The sequence below is a fragment of the Anolis carolinensis genome, unplaced genomic scaffold (genome assembly GCF_035594765.1).
Source record: "Anolis carolinensis isolate JA03-04 unplaced genomic scaffold, rAnoCar3.1.pri scaffold_10, whole genome shotgun sequence".
Classification (NCBI taxonomy): domain Eukaryota; kingdom Metazoa; phylum Chordata; class Lepidosauria; order Squamata; family Dactyloidae; genus Anolis; species Anolis carolinensis.
In genome coordinates, this window is record NW_026943821.1 from 26,261,336 (window position 1) to 26,278,646 (window position 17,311).

Consider the following 17,311-nt stretch of genomic DNA (forward strand, 5'->3'; position numbering starts at 1 on the left):
CGTCTGTGCCACAGCCCCGGGCCATCATTAGTGGGGTTCACAGTGCTCTCTGGATGTGAGGTGAACTATAACTCCCAACATCCAAGATTAGTTTCCTCCAAACCCCTCCAGTATTTTAAGCTGATCATGATGTGTATGTGTGCCAAGTTTGGTCCAGATCCATCATTGGTGGGGTTCACAGGGCTCTCTGGATGTGGGGTGAACTATAACTCCCAACATCCAGGGTCAAATTGGAAAGACAGGCGGCACCTGAGACTTCTGGGAGCTGAAGTCCAAAACAGCTGGAGATCCAGAATTTGGGAACCACTGAATTAAGTCAAACCAAGGCCCTATCTACACTGCTTTATATAAAATCCAGATTATATGCATTGAACTGGATTATATGGCAGTGCAGACTCATATAATTCAGTTCAAAGCAGATAATGGGCAATAATCTGGATTATACAACCGCGTAGAAGGGCCCCAGGTCTCACATTGCAATTTGGAGCGAGAAGTGAGTGCCCAGATTCGAAGAGATGAAGGCTATTATAGTTTAAATAACAGATTTTATGAACTATTTTTAAACGCATAGCGTGAATTAAATGGGACTTGGGTGGCTATTGTAATATACACGCCTTCTAAATTTGAATGCACATGTGTCACTTTCGTTGCAAAAGGACTTTTTTGTTGCTTTACAGGTTCGAGATTTAAATAGCCGGGATGCTAGGAAGTGGAAAGCAGTGGGGAGGCATTTTTTTGGATTTTGACAGGCTGGGGTTTTGAATTGGTGTTGCATTTCCGAACGCAGTCAAATTCTTTTGAATGCTCCGATTTTCCCACAAAAGCTCCGCTTTCGGTGCCGCTGCCCTTTCGTCTGCTTGAAAAGGCTGCCGTCGTATAATTCGTCTAAGAGACTTTTTCTGAAGCATCTCTCCGCTCCGGTCGTGACAACGTAAAGCGACCCATGGCGTCTGCTTGCATTGTCTTCCTCTCTCAATCTCTCTCTCTTTCTCGCTCCAGATGAAAATAGAGAGAGATGCTCATGTTGTAAGCGAGAGAAAGTGGCTCATCGCAGGTAGAAATGCACCACGGGAAGCCACTTTGAGACGAGAGCGCCCGATGGCCTGCAAACTTGTTCGAGGAAAAGTTCAACGTTACCAAACTCAATCCAGGCGGATATTCGGTTGCACAAACCGTATTGAACCCAATGGGAAGCGCATGAAAGTGTTTCCCGCAGCTTTGACTCGCGCTGTATGCGCTCTAGATGAAAATGTTGCTTGGCTGGCTTTGTTTTTGTCAGAACAACTCGGTTTCATGAGCTGCCACTCAATCTGTGAATGTGGTTTGACACATTTATGATGGATACGCGGAGTGGGTTTTGCTTCCTTCCCATTCACCTCTATTAAGAGTGTGTTGGAGGCGGGTTTTTTTTACATATAGTCGGTTACTTTGGATATGGGGTCCGCAAACTTTTTAGCTTTGAATATGTTTTAATGGATTTTTAACTGTGAATTTTTAATACTGTGAAGTTTAATTCTGCGTTGATATTTGCATATTTGTGTATACAGTAGAGTCTCACTTATGCAAGCCTCACTTATCCAAGCCTCTGCATAATCCAAGCCATTTTTGTAGTCAATATTTTCAATATATTGTGATATTTTGGTGCTAAATTTGTAAATACAGTAATTACAACATAACATTACTGCGTATTGAATTACTTTTTCTGTCCAGTTTGTTGTAAAACATGATGTTTTGGTGCGTAATTTGTAAAATCATAACCTAATTTGATGTTTAATAGGCTTTTCCTTAGTCCCTCCTTATTATCCAAGATATTCGCTTATCCAAGCTTCTGCAGTCCCGTTTAGCTTGGATAAGTGAGACTCTACTGTATTTTTAATTGTATCATCCTACTTTCAATTGTAAGCCTCTTTGAATAATAATAATAATAACAACAACAACAACAACAACAACAACATTGGGTGCCGTGCCAAAAGATCTCAGCCGGCATTTGGAAACAATAGACATTGACAAAATCACGATCTGCATGCAGTTTGCTTTTCCACAAACCCGTAACACAGTCTTCACAACACAACTAGAAGAAATGATGGGTGCATGGAGTGTCAACAAGGCCACGGTGTGTTTTGCTCAGTTGTGGGCCAAACAGAACAACCCAAGACTGAGTAACCGGAATGGTATCTTTGCCCATTTATCACCTCCAAGGATTGGTACCATGAGGTTCTCAGCCCCGGTGTTGCTCTAAGCGGAGAAGAATGGGTCCTTCCAAGTGCAACAAGGCAGCTTTGTTCCATTTCCAACCTCGACAGAAATCCACACAACGGCCCTTCAAAGCGGTGCTGAAGGGACAGCGCTGGAGGGAAAGACAAAGCCTAGCAGGAGGCTTCATGTCCAGGGCCAGCCTTCAGGCTCCCCAATGCTAATTTGTTGGAAACAAAGCCCATAGGATAATAAAAGGCCTTCACATCTGACTAGCGGTTGGGCAACAAGCAGACCTTTAAGAGAACCAACGCTTTGGTGGAACAATGAACAAGGACACCATTTGCATGAGATTCAGAAGAGATTAAAAAAGGAACCCACACAATGCATAAAAATGTAATGTGCATAATTCCCATGGAGTAAACAACAAAACCACTGGACCAAATCACACCAAATTTGGCCACAAAAGACATTAGTCGTCCAATCAATTTGCATGCGGCAGCGTGTCAGCAAAAATGGCTAGGCGTGTCAGTGCTGACACGCGTGTCATAGGTTGGCCATCACTGCCATAGCCGCTGCCTGAGGGAATATCAAAAAGGACATCAGACAAATTCAGAAGAAAGGAGAATTCTATTTAAAACTATAGTCGTCAAAGAGAACGGCACTGTTGGGAAGCAGCAATAGGAGAGAGCCCATTGACCGCAGGCTGTCTTTTGGGATTCACGGAGGCCAATGGGGAGCTCACAATCGTGGCCACTTTGTGGGTCGGACAGGCTCTTGTGCGAGTGAATGTGTGCATAGCTGAGCAGGTAGAACAGAAGGCTGAAGTTGTAAGAATTGGGGATTTGGGGCCAAGTGCTGAGGAAAAACAAGAGGGAGAGGAAAGCATACTGCAGGTTCCTACATTTCAGGAACGCCGAAGGGCGAAAGAAGGATGGAGAAGGTCAGCTAGAATGGCTGCAAGGACACAGAGCCCTAAATATCTGTGCTGGGAGCTGGGGACTATAAATGAGCAGTCAAGCAAGTGGTCAATGCTGGCAGCAACCATCCTACTTTGTGCTTCTTTGCTCTAGTTTCCACTGTACGCCAACGGCGAGGCATAAATTGGGTTCCTGGGAACCATCAAAATGAACAAAACCTGGCAGCCAGCTTTAAAAAAAACTCTACAATCTGGACAGTAAATAAAGAACAACACTCCGAAAATGAGGATATTCCAGACAGGAAACTGTCAGAGTAATTTGCAGCGCAGCAGTAGTTGGATGGAATCAGAGGAACGCAGAACGAAGAGACATCCAGAGACTTTGGTAAAACTATATACAAATTTTACTGTAAGCAGTAATAATCAAGACAAACAGACTTGCAGACAAACACAGGACTTGACTCAACTCAGAACTGAACTGAGGCAATCAGTAATGCATACACACACTTGTGTCTGGACACTCCCCAGTTCCAGCCACACATCAAGGACATCACAGCTTCTTAGTAATTAACTCTTTCCAGACTATATTACACTCTGGACGATGCAATCAGAATGCAATACAGGCAAGACACAAATTTCATTTAAACACTACCAATACACAAATCCCACATTAACAGAAACAACCAGAGCCAGCTAACACCTCTGAACAAAGGATTCCCCCAAGGAGGAATCAGCCAGGCTTTCAAGCTACAAGGCCATTCAATGCTAATCAAGGGGGCCAATTGACTACGCCACAGCAACACGTGGCCGGGCACAGCTTGTATTGTACATGTGATGAACATTTCATGAAAAGAGTGTTTAAACTCGGAAGCGGAATCTCATGGGCTTCGCGTGACTTGCTTCAGGAAGGCGATCTCGGCCTGGACTGGTTAATAAGTTGCTTTCACTTCTCATTTATCTCCGGCAAGAATGGTCTTTTCTCCGGAGCTCGGCCTCAAATATATATATATGTATATATATATATATCCGTGAGGGCCAATTGCACGGATGGTCCATCGGCAAGGAGCACATCACCCACGGCTCATTAGGAAGCACAACGTGAGCTCAGCGGCCCGTTTGGGGAATACTTGGGGAGGCAGTTGTCAAAGAGCGCGGGTAAGGACATTAACAAGTGAAAGTAAGTCTGTCATGTAATCAGGCCGCAAAAGCGCTAAGTAATCACAGAATTGAGTCAGGAGGAGGGGAAGTGCCTCCAGACCCCACCTTCCATTCACGTTTGCACTGATTGGTACAGACAACATAATTTGAACCTGACAAAAATAGGACCCAAGGAAGAAGGAAGCTTCTGGTGCGGTCTTGGAGCCGATTGTGCGCCCGATGCAGAGAGCCGGCATTCCAGCACCAACGAAGGTACCTAAGTAAGGCTCGTCAGGACTGTGCTGAACGTTTTTCGTGGATTTGTGGCTTGTTGCCTTCCCTGTTTTGACCCGTTTTCAAACACTATTTGCGATCAGCAGGGCGTTCTGCTCCATTTCTCAGGCAGGCAAAGCAAAAAAGGGGCAGAAACAACAGAAGCTGCCTTCTTTCTGCCAGAAAATTGGTTCACTTAAAACAGTATTATCTGCTCTATGTGTTGTTGAAGGCCTTCATGGATTCCCCCAGGCAGGAGGCAGCCATTCAATGCTAATCAAGATGGCCAATTGCAAGCTGCAGGGCCATTCAATGCTAATCAAGATGGCTAATTGCAACATTCACACTTTCTCCCACCCTGGACATCATTCCACAGGTACAGTAGAGTCTCACTTATCCAACATAAACGGGCCGGCAGAACGTTGGATAAGTGAATATGTTGGATAATAAGGAGGGATTAAGGAAAAGCCTATTATACATCAAATTAGGTTATGATTTTACAAATTAAGCCCCAAAACATCATGTTTAACAACAAATTTGACAGAAAAAGTAGTTCAATACGCAGTAGTAATGCTATGTAGTAATTACTGTATTTACGAAATTGGCACCAAAATATCACGCTGTATTGGAAACATTGACTACAAAAATGTGTTGGATAATCCAGAATGTTGGATAAGCGAGTGTTGGATAAGTGAGACTCTACTGTATATAAAACCCATGTGCCTAATTTCCAATATACCTCACAACCTCTGAGAATGCCTGCCAAAGATGTGGGTGAAACATCAGGAGAGAATGCTTCTGGAACATGACCATACAGCCCGGAAAACTCACAGCAACCCAAGCCTTCGACAACAAATTAAACCAATGTTTCCCCAAATATTTTTTCCACCTCCTGTTTGTCAATTTATGTTCATTCTGCAATGACTATCTATATATATATGTAGTGTGTATATATATATATATATATATATATATATATATATATATATATATATATATATATAGACTAGCTGTGCCCGGCCACGCATTGCCGTGGCATAGTTTAGTGGTATGGATAATAAAGTAATGGGAAGCCGCCAGGCTTTGAAGCTGCAAGGCCGTTCCTTCATTCCTGTTTATTTGTTTAGGTTTTTTTTTGAGTGGAGGTCATACCTTGGATGTGTGGGTATATTGTGGCCAAATTTGGTGGCATTTGCTCCAGTGTTTTTTTTTTTTTTGTTAACTCGGTCCCACAAATGGACAGTACATTTTTATATATATAGATGGTTCGCTTCATGTTCCATCTGACAAAAACTACATTTTTTCTGCTATTTCTCCCTCTCTCTCTTTTGTCTCTCTGACAATAGTCCTGTAAAAAAGGGAAAAGAGTGAAAAATGAAATATCGCCTCCCCTTGATGTGATTGCAAGTTCCCGTCGGTCTCCGGAGCATTTGTCACTTATCACTAACATTTAGTTAAAATCGTTTCCTGAAAGGCGGCAATTTTGTGAGATCTAAGGGGACAATGACGGAGTTTCTGTCCTAAACAATACACCCCCCAAATACGTTGATATCAGGATTGTTACGCTTTGGGGAGAGAGACTGATTGAAAGTCAGTGAACATCTCTGGCAAAATTAAAATCGCTGGCCATTTACCGGGCTGTTTCCATTTCAAACAATTCCGCATATCTTTCCCCCTTTTCCTTGACTGTCATTTGTAAGAAAAGCAAATATCTAGCTTCCTTTACGGAGGAAAGATGTGTTTGGGAAAAGGGCTGGCATGGTGTCATTGAAATCTTGCAGTGTGGTAGGAGAAAACAATCTGTTCCGGGCATAGTTTGCGTCTCTTGGCTCTGAGAGTGGGTTTCGCAGCTTTGCAGATAAGTCCACGGAAATTCCTAATCCCCGTGTTGAGAGTTCCTCGGTTACTCACTTTTGGCACAGCAGTGGCCGGAATGAAAAGAACCACTGGCTCATTTCCAGCCTTAAGAAAAGGCTCCAATAGTTCCTATATGGTTATTTATCATTGGTGACTTCGCTGCTAACAATAAACAAGATTTGCTCTGCATCCTGATTTAATAATAGGATGTACTGTGCTGGGACACTGTTAGGGATTCCACAAGAGGAAGAGGAGCAAGAACGTGTTCATGAGTCAGAAGAGCAGTTAGAATCTGAGGAGGAGATTTTGCAAGTACCCACATTTCAGGAAAGGCGAAAGGAAACAGAGCAGAGACGTTGTTCAGCTAAAATAGCTGCCGGAAATGCAGCTGAGTAATTGGGAACCACCCTAGCAGCTGTGGGAGAATTCAGGGCTATAAATCAGAAGCAGGTGCAGTCAGCTCTTGCTGGTAACAAACTGACTCTAATGCCTAAGCCTTCGCTCCCCTTGTGCCTGCTTCAAGTCTGCATCTGGGAAACTGCTCCTAAGGTTTTATTGCTATTTCTTTGTCTGAAGTAAGACTGCTATTTGATTTGGGGATTTATCAGAGACTAAGAACTGTGTTTGCCCTAAGACTTCCTTGCTTTCTTTTGCATTATACCACTGAGTGTGCTGTTCTTTATGTTTTGCTGAAGTGAAGCAGTTTTCATTTACTTACCACATTATTTTAAGACAAAACAGGACAGACACATTGCCCAATTGTCGGGAGCAGACCGGGAAAGGTTGTAACTCTGCTTTGTTCAGCATTATGTCTGACTTGGCTACAGTGGTCCACACCTTAGTTACATCTAGAATGGACTACTGCAATGCACACTACATGGGGCTGCCTTTGAAGACAGATTGGAGATGGCAGTTAGTGCAAAGGTCTGCGGCTAGATTACTAACTGGAGCTGGTTATAGGGAGCACGCCATGCCCCTACTAAAGCAGCTCCACTAGCTGCCAATGAGTTTCTGGACCCAACATAACCCTGTTGTTGTAGCTCAGCCTGAGCTGGATTCAGAATCAGACTTTGGGCCCATCCAAAACTGTGATTATAGGCCTGCAATCCAGCTGCGGGCACCTGAATTGGTTTCTACAGAGGACTCTGGGATAGATGGTAGCCCAGAGGAGAAGATGGATGGTTTTGACAGAAGGGGGATGTTTATGGAAAGGCGAAGCGAAAGGGAGGTTTGGAGGCGAAGCCAGAGTTTGGTTCACAGACGTGTTAATGAGCAACTTTCTTATGAGACGAACAGCACTCCCTAGGTCCCATAGCCTTGAAATCTCCTTAAATATTCCTTGCTTCCTTTGCACCGCAGAGGTGTCAACTTTGCAATTCAAGTGAGAAAGATCTCTCTTCGTGCTCGTGCATTTGTGAATTTCGAGCCAAGATCCTGCCTTGTGGATTTCAAGTATCTCCTGTCTTGTTTCCAGTTGGTCCTTCCTGATTCCTTGCCTTGTGGATTATAGTTTTGTGGATTACCCTGTTTGGTTCTTGCTTCTTGTGGCTTTCTGCTGTTTCCTGTTTAGAAAGGGAACTCTGTGTGGATTACCTTTGATACTTCTTGTGGGACTAAGCACAGTTCCAGTTTGGATTACATCCATGATAGACTTTCTTGGACTTATGTTTAAGGACAGATAAGTATATTGCTGGGTGGTTCGCCCACTCTATTGACTTTGAACTATGCTTTCATCCACTCTATTGACTTTGATCTCTATTTGCTTGTGTTTACTTATATTCTACAATAGCTTGATTGCTTATATTCTGGGCTCCAGTGTGGTTTTCAAGGTGCCTAAGCAGCCTTGGGGTGCGACACCTAACCTGCTCAAGGCAAAACGGGTCTCTTCCTCCCCACTGTTGTCAATGTTGAGAAATGCTGGGAGTCACATTCTACGAGCCTTTGGAGGACTGCGTTGTGCTTGAGACCCAGAGGAAGTTAATCGTGGCTGACTTGTCCCATTGATTTTTCCATTAGACTAAAGCATGGCAAACCTCCCCTGAATCCATAACATCATCTATAGATACAAGTGGAGTAACAAGGAAAACAACATTGCAAAGTGAAGCCTGTGTGTGTGTGTGTGTGTGTGTGTGTGTCAGGAGCGACTTGAGAAACGGCAAGTCACTTCCGTTGTCGCTTCCACCACGGCTGTTAGGAATTGTGGGAATTTTCGACATTTTCTGCACCTTGGCCCAGATCTTTGGATCCAACTCATGATTTTAACATTTTATTTTGTATGTTGACCTTTTATGACTGTTTTATCGAAGTTGATGTTTTATTGTTGGTTGATTTGCTTTGGTGTTCTTGCTCTGATTTTATACTGTTGTGTCCGGGCATGGCCCCATGTAAGCCACCCCGAGTCCCTTCGGGGAGATGGGGTGGGGTATAAGAATAAAGTTGTTATTATTATTATTATTATTATTATTATTATTATTATTATTATTGACACAACGATGTTGTATGACACAGCAAACAAGATAGATATGCTGGAGTTCGTATCACAAAATCACAAGTCGAACACTTCCCAAGTGTCTAGGACTGTGTGATGTATTTTCGGATGATGTGTGCAGATCCCAGTAGGGTGGCCTTTTGCAGTTGGCAGATCGTGATTTTGTCAATGTCTATTGTTTCCAAATGCCGGCTGAGATCTTTTGGTACGGCACCCAGTGTGCCCATCACCACTGGGACCACCTGCACTGGTTTCTGCCAGAGTCTTTGAAGTTCGATCTTGAGGTCCTGATAGCAGCTGAGTTTTTCCTGTTGTTTTTCGTCAATGCGAAAAATAATGTCAATTATTATTATTATTATTATTATTATTATTATTATTATTATTATTATTATTATTATCTGAAGTCCGAAACACCTGAAGGGCTGAAGTTTGCCCATGCCGGACTTGGAGCCTTCTAATAACGGAAGGATTCCTTTTATGACTCAGTAAATTATTCACCTGTTCTCTTAGAAGCAGCATCTTAATTTTGATTGCAAACAGGGTTTCGACACAAATGTCTGTTTTGACAAATACGGTTTGACACTCGACGGGTGCGAGACGGAGGTCTTTCCTTTTTGATCTGGCTTTCCATTCTTCTGATCTAGATTCTCTCCTCCCTTTTTGCCCTCCTGCCACCAATTTGTCCCTTAGTTATCAAACTAGCAGGGAAAGCTGTTTCCAAACACAAGTCTAAGATCCCAGTGACATGCAAGATTAAGGATGATACCTTTTTAATGACTTGCGCTGCTCCCTTTTTGAGCACAAACGGGATGCATTAGTGCACAGTCTTATAAAAGAAGGCTTTCCGCCCCTCTCTTTTCCCAGTTGTCGCTCTGTTTGTTGGGAATCCTCACCAAGCAGCCACTTGGAGCCTTTGCAAAGATTTTGCGCATGAGGTTGGGAAGAGGCATGCTTTCCATGCGTAACAGAAAGCCACAGGTTTAACCTCTGGCATCTCTAGTTGGAAGGAGCAGGCAGCAAATGAAAGGGAGAGACTCTCAAGATGCTACCAAACAGAGCAGATAGTGGCTTGCTGTGAGTCTTCTGGGCTCCTTGGGTTGTTGTGAGTTTTCTGGGCTGGATGGCCATGTTCCAGAAGCATTCTCTCCTGACGTTTCGCCCACATCTATGGCAGGCATCCTCAGAGGTTGTTGAGGTCTGTTGGAAACTACACAAGTAGAAGGTCCAGGGTGGGAGAAAAAACTCTTGCTTGGGTTGTTGTGAATTTTCCAGGCTCTCTGGCCATGTTCCAGAAGCATTCTCTCCTGACATTACGCCCACATCTATGGCAGGCATCCTCAGAGGTTGTTGAGGTCTGTTGGAAACTACACAAGTGGAAGGTCCAGGGTGGGAGAAGAAAACTCTTGCTTGGTTTGTTGTGAGTTTTCCGGGCTGTCTGGCCATGTTCCAGAAGCATTCTCTCCTGACGTTTCGCCCACATTTATGGCAGGCGTCCTCAGAGGTTGTTGAGGTCTGTTGGAAACTCGGCAAGTGGGGTGTATATATCTGTGGAAGGTCCAGGGTGAGAGAAAAAACTTCCTTGGGTTGTTGTGAGCATGTATAGCCATGTTCCAGAAGCATTCTCTCCTGATGCTTCGCCCACATCTATGGCAGAAGACTACATAGGAACCACCAAACGCATCATTGCCCAAACATGAATCAAGGAACATGAAAGGCACTGCAGACTAATTTAACCAGAGGAATCTGCCATAGAAGAGCACTCAATGAACCAACCAACCTGGACACAGCGTATTATTTGCGAACACAGACATGCTGGATCATCCTAACAATGTGCTTTTTTCAAATTATAGTCCGGCCCAATAGTCGGAGAGACCGTAAACCAACCCTCGGCTTTAAAAGCTTGAGGGCCCCTATTTAACAAATATACGACACTATAAAACCTTCGGAAGAATGAGGAAGTACTCCATCAAGGACTCGGTGTCACAAGTGGACAGTGAAGCAGCAGCTCCCCCTGTGGCCAGAATTGAGCATTGCCTCTGTGTCTGTCTATATGTCGTAAGTCTAATGACATTGAATGTTTGCTATATACATGTACACCCTTTGGGGTGAGAAAGAAGGCCGGAATTTAAATACTGTAAATAAATAAACAAACAAACAAACAAATAAATAAACAGATATTCTAAACTACAGCTCGTGTATCCACCACAGGGATGATGTGGGTTGCAATCCAATACAAAGTCAGAGAACACCAAGACAAGGGAATTAAATGGAGGCGGGGTACAATAATAAAGTACCGTATATTCTTGAGTATAAGCCGACCCGAATATAAGACGAGGCACCTAATTTTACCACAAAAAAACCTGGAAAAACATTGACTCCAGTATAAGCCGAGATACCAATAAAATTACCATATATACTGGAGTATAAGCCGACCCGAATATAAGCCGAGGCACCTAATTTTACCATAAAAGCCTGAGAAAACATTGACTCCAGTATAAGCCGAGATATTAATAAAATTACCGTATACACTGGAGTATAAGCCGACCCGAATATAAGCTGAGGCCCCTAATTTTACCACAAAAAAACCTGGGAAAACATTGACTCCAGTATAAGCCAAGATACCAATAAAATTACATTAATTGAGGCCTCAGTAGTTTAAATGTTTTTGAATCTTTACATCAAACTGTCATTTAAGATAAGATGGTCCAACTCTTATCAAATCATTCTTCTCATCTTCTTCAATGTAAATGTGCTTATGTATCCTTTTAATAATAATAGAGTGAAATAATAAATGTAATAATAATAATAGTAATAAATGCAGTAAAATAATAAATGTAATAATAATAGTAATAAATGCAGTAAAATAATAAATGCAATAATAATAATAATACTAAATGCAGTAAAATTTGTTCTGTTGCTGATGTTTTAAGAGGTGCTTTTAGGATGTTTTTAAGATGTTTTTTTTAAAAGATGTTTTAAAATGTTTTTTAAATTGTTGATTTTAGCCGGTTCTTGTAAGCCGCTCCGAGCCCTAGGGGAGTGGCGGCATACAAGTTTGAAAAATAAATAAATAAATAAATAAATAAAATAATAAATGCAATAATAATAATAGTAATAAATGCAGTAAAATAATAAATGCAATAATAATAATAGTAATAAATGCAGTAAAATAATAAATGTAATAATAATAATTGTAATAAATGCAGTAAAATAATAAATGCAATAATAATAATAGTAATAAATGCAGTAAAATAATAAATGCAATAATAATAATAGTAATAAATGCAGTAAAATAATAAATGTAATAATAATAATATTAATAAATGCAGTAAAATAATAAATTTAATAATAAAGAGTAAAATAAATGTATGAATCCTAGCTACGTACCCCGTCCCTGCTAGTGATTGGCCGGGGCTGCCGTGCTGCATCTGTGATTGACAGGAGCCAAGGGCTGGTGGAGGATTCGATTTCCCTGCCAGATTTACTACGAGTATGACTCACCCGGGGCATCGCACACCCAATTCTGATTCACGGAGCCTTCATTTATCTGCACTCTGGCATCAAACACAGACAAACACGTCAAGCAATTCAGCCCTGAGCTTTGCACACCTTGCATTTCACTCCAGAAACATCACAGACGGAGCGGGCGGAGGTTGCATCCCATTTCGATCTCCCGTATTGAATCGGCTTGCAAAATTAAGCCTCCTATTCTAGTGCTGAAAATCTGACAGACAAAACCTCAGAGCAGATATAAAAAGGAATCTTGCAGAAATATATAGGTAAAGGTACCTTCCGCTGGAGCGGTACCTATTGATCTACTCACCTTTGCATGTTTTCGAACGGCTAGGTTGGCAGAAGCTGGGGCTAACAGCGGGAGCTCACTCAGCTCCCCGGATTCGAACCTGCAACTTTTCGGTCCACAAGTTCAGCAGCTCAGCACTTTAACCCGCTGTGCCACCGGGGGCTCCGCAGAAATATATACAGTAGAGTCGCACTTATTCAACACTCACTTATCCAACGTTCTGGATTATCCAACACATTTTTTATTGCGTTGTTCTATTGTTGTGGACTGGGCTTGGCCCCATGTAAGCCGCCCCGAGTCCCTTCAGGGAGATGGGGCGGGGTATAAAAATAAAATTATTATTATTATTATTATTATTATTATTATTATTATTATTATTATTATTATTGTAGTCAATGTTTTCAACACATTGTGATATTTTGGTGCTAAATTCATAAATACAGTACAGTAGAGTCTCACTTATCCACATAAATGGGCCAGCAGAACGTTGGATAAGCAAATATGTTGGATAACAAGGAGAGATTAAGAAGAAGCCTATTAAACATCAAATTAGATTATGATTTTACAAATTAAGCACCAAAACATCATGTTATACAGCAAATTTGACAGAAAAAGTAGTTCAATATGTAGTAATGCTACGTAGTAATGACTGTATTTACGAATGTAGCACCAAAATATCACAATGTATTGAAAACACTGACTACAAAAATGCGTTGGATAATCCAGAACGTTGGATAAGTGAGACTCTATTGTAATTACTACATAGCATTACTGCATATTGAACTACTTTTTCTGTCAAATTTGTTGTATAACATGATGTTTTGGTGCTTAATTTGTAAAATCATAACCTAATTTGATGTTTAATAGGCTTTTCCTTAATCCCTCCTTATTATCCAACATATTCGCTTATCCAACGTTCTGCTGGCCCATTTATGTGGATAAGTGAGACTCTACTGTACTGTATTTATGAATTTAGCACCAAAATATCACAATGTGTTGAAAACATTGACTACAATAATAATAATAATAATAATAATAATAATAATAATAATAATAATAATAATAATAATAAATTTATTTTTATACCCCGCCCCATCTCCCTGAAGGGACTCGGGGCGGCTTACATGGGGCCAAGCCCAGTCCGCAACAGTAAAACAACGCAATAAAAATGTGTTGGATAATCCAGAACGTTGGATAAGTGAGTGTTGAATAAGTGCGACTCTACTGTATATATTTCTGCGGAGCCCCCGGTGGCACAGCGGATTAAAGTGCTGAGCTGCTGAACTTGTGGACCGAAAAGTTGCAGGTTCGAATCCGGGGAGCTGAGTGAGCTCCCGCTGTTAGCCCCAGCTTCTGCCAACCTAGCAGTTCGAAAACATGCAAAGGTGAGTAGATCAATAGGTACCGCTCCAGCGGAAGGTACCTTTACCTATATATTTCTGCTTATCCAACATTCTGCTGGCCCGTTTACGTTGGATAAGCAAGACTCTACTGTACATTGTTCCGCAGTGGCGCAACAGGTTAATGGAGGCCAGGCCTGCTCCAAAAGAACCCTTGAAGACCCAAACCAGACCCAAACTGCAACAGAAAACAGTTACTAAAAGGCTTTTCTGCATGTTTAGTCTCTCTTTGGCTGCAATCCTATAATATTTACCTGGTAGTAACTCCCATTGAATTTTCACAGTGGTGTTTGTTGGTGTATTTTGTTGTTAGTGTGAAATGTTGAATCAAGTGTTTGCTGTTGGTTTTTTGCAACTGTGTGTTCCGGCAAAGCTTTCCAGCAGCACACGGGTTAATCACAAGCCAGCTTGATTGATAGCCTGCAGGGCCAATAGGTCAAGCCTTCCGGGAATGAGAGAGGACATGCTTTACCCTTGCTGGGGAAAGCATGAGTCCTAAGAGCGATGGACTTTGTAATTGTATATAGATGTATATAATAAAGCTTTAGAACCGCTGGGATCAGCAGAATTACGACTGTGGTGCCGCTTGTTGGTGCTGCTTTCGCTGGATGCTTAAGCGGTCTGACTGGAGAGGAGTTGGTGAGAGTCCAGACTCACCAATAAATCAGGGTGTTTCGGAGTTATAAAATATTTTTTTTAATTGAAATTTTACAATGAATTGTGGGGAGGGGTATGAGGGGAAGGGGTACGACTCAGGTAGGTGAGGGGGAACATAAGGAAAAGAAAAGGAAGGGAATAGGGGAGTAGGTGATTGGGGGGGGGGGGAAAGGCAATAGGTAAAATGGGAAAGAGGGAGAACCCTAACCTAGGGGGGAGGATGGGGGGGGGGGTACGGGACTTCCAATCAACCAGCTTCCATCTTCAAAGCATATAGTTTCTTCATTTCGTCATTTTTTGAAGGTATTCTTCCAGGGGTGACCAGTTTGTTTCTCTCATTGGTCTTCCGGTAGTTTTTTTGATCAGAAAGGTTAGTCTGTCCATGTTTTTAATATCCATTAGTTTCTCCAGCCACAATTCTTTTGAGAGGTTTTTCCCGTCCTTCCAATTTCTTGCTATCACAAGTCTGGCAGCCGTTACAATATACAGTAGAATCTCACTTATCCAACACTCGCTTATCCAACGTTCTGGATTATCCAACGCATTCTTGTAGTCAATGTTTTCAATATATCGTGATATTTTGGTGCTAAATTCATAAATACAGTAATTACTACATAGCATTACTGCGTATTGAACTACTTTTTCTGTCAAATTTGTTGTATAACTTGATGTTTTGGTGCTGAATTTGTAAAATCATAACCTAATTTGATGTTTAATAGACTTTTCCTTGATCCCTCCTTATTGTCCAACGTATTCGCTTATCCAACATTCTGCCGGCCCGTTTATGTTGGATAAGTGAGACTCTACTGTATGTAAATAGTCTCTCCTTATTCTCCTTTTCTTGCTCTGAAATTGTTATTCCCCCCTTCTTTAAAGTTATATAAACCTAGTAAATAATATTCCGGTTTACACTCAAATTCCAGTTTTAATATCTTTTTACATTCTGTGTGGATTGTTCTCCAATACTTTTTTTTTTATTATTTTACAATTCCACCACATGTGGAAATAAGATCCCACCCGTTCTCTACAATGCCAACAACTATTGTCTCTGTCTTTGTACATAAATCCTAATTTTTTTAGGCGTCAAATACCAGGGTGTTTCGGAGTTATAACCACCCTGACAGTGTTTCCCTAGCAAGAAACATCTGAGGTGGTGCCCATACACTCTCTACCACATTCTTGCGTTTCTTGGTTAGTCATCAGTGCATTTTTCTCGCTAATCATTTCAGCTGGGATCTGACCTTAATATTATCGTTTTTGAATTTAATCCTCGGCTTTAAAAGCTGTGTTCTGTTATGGCTGGGGGCTTAAGAGCACAGGGCAACGGGTTGGGGGAAATGCTTTATGTAAAAGGGGAACACGGGGTGTCCCACATTTCCTCTCTTACATAAGATGGACTTGTTAAAGAATGAGGCTCAGGCCACCACCATCTCTGCAATCTCTGCTTTGAAACCGGGAGAAGTTCCTTCCCTTGCCGTTGGCAAATGCATTTCGTATTAGCCAGCTGCCAAAGGTCTTGCGCACTGATGTATTACTAAAAGGCCTTTCAGACGGCAACATGTGAGCCCTGAGTAATGGAGCCAAGGATTCGCAGGGCGACGGTCTGTGTCTCGTTGCAAAGGGAAATGTTATATAGAGTTGTATATCTTTGGGGCAATGCCATGGGCCTCAATGTGTTGGAGAGCTAAAATACTAACAGATAAGTAAAATGAATAATAATAATAATAATAATACCAGTACAGGTGGTCCCGGTGGTGATGGGCACACTGGGTGCCGTGCCAAAAGATCTCAGCCGGCATTTGGAAACAATAGACATTGAGAAAATTACGATCTGTCAACTGCAAAAGGCCACCCTGCTGGGATCTGCACGCATCATCCGAAAATACATCACACAGTCCTAGACACTTGGGAAGTGTTCGACTTGTGGTTTTGTGTTATGAAATCTAGCATATCTATCTTGTTTGCTGTGTCATACAATAGTAATAATACAAAGGTTAACATGGCCCTCAGCAATAGAGATTTGTTTTCCAGTTACATGCCCAGTCCATCCTTGCTAATTGTCACGTGCCATGTTATGGGGAAATCGCTTTTGCATACATGGAAGGGACCATTTTTATTTTATATCTTCCCCATGCCTTCTGCAACCCTCGCTGAGCTTTTATTATCGTTTCCTCAAATGCAATGACTTCTTGGCCCCTTTCCACCAACCCCCCCCCCCCCCCCCGCAAGAGTTCCACCTGCCTCCTTTATCCGGCTTGTTTTTATTGCTCAAATCAGTCACGGCGAACCTGTTTTACTTGATCCGTCCGAGCAGGAAAGGATACGGGGATCTCTCAGCAGATTCCTATCTGAGCTGACATTTATCCATGATTGTTTTCTATTTTTTTCCCACCCTTCCCAATCTGCCAAGGACGGACAAACCGGGCGCATCATTAACTGGCCATTGGCTCTCTGCAGGCTTTGCTTCCCATGTTCGACCAGGGCTGAGATGCAAGTTTGTCTTGTCTTAACTTTCTTGAATCTGATCATTAGCTGACCATCATCCTTGTGCCGGCTTTGGCTATGAACTCTGCCTTTGTCAGACT

At 42.1% G+C, this 17,311-nt stretch overlaps 1 protein-coding gene and 1 long non-coding RNA gene across 2 annotated transcripts in view; one reads left to right on the forward strand and one right to left on the reverse strand.

Annotated features, from left to right (window-relative positions):
- Positions 1–17,311, forward strand: part of LOC134293808 (uncharacterized) — a 66,304-nt gene that overhangs the window by 45,773 nt on the left and 3,220 nt on the right. The gene's annotated exons all lie outside the window — the stretch shown is intronic.
- The window catches only part of man1c1 (mannosidase alpha class 1C member 1), a 109,680-nt gene that overhangs the window by 39,374 nt on the left and 52,995 nt on the right, over positions 1–17,311 (reverse strand). The gene's annotated exons all lie outside the window — the stretch shown is intronic.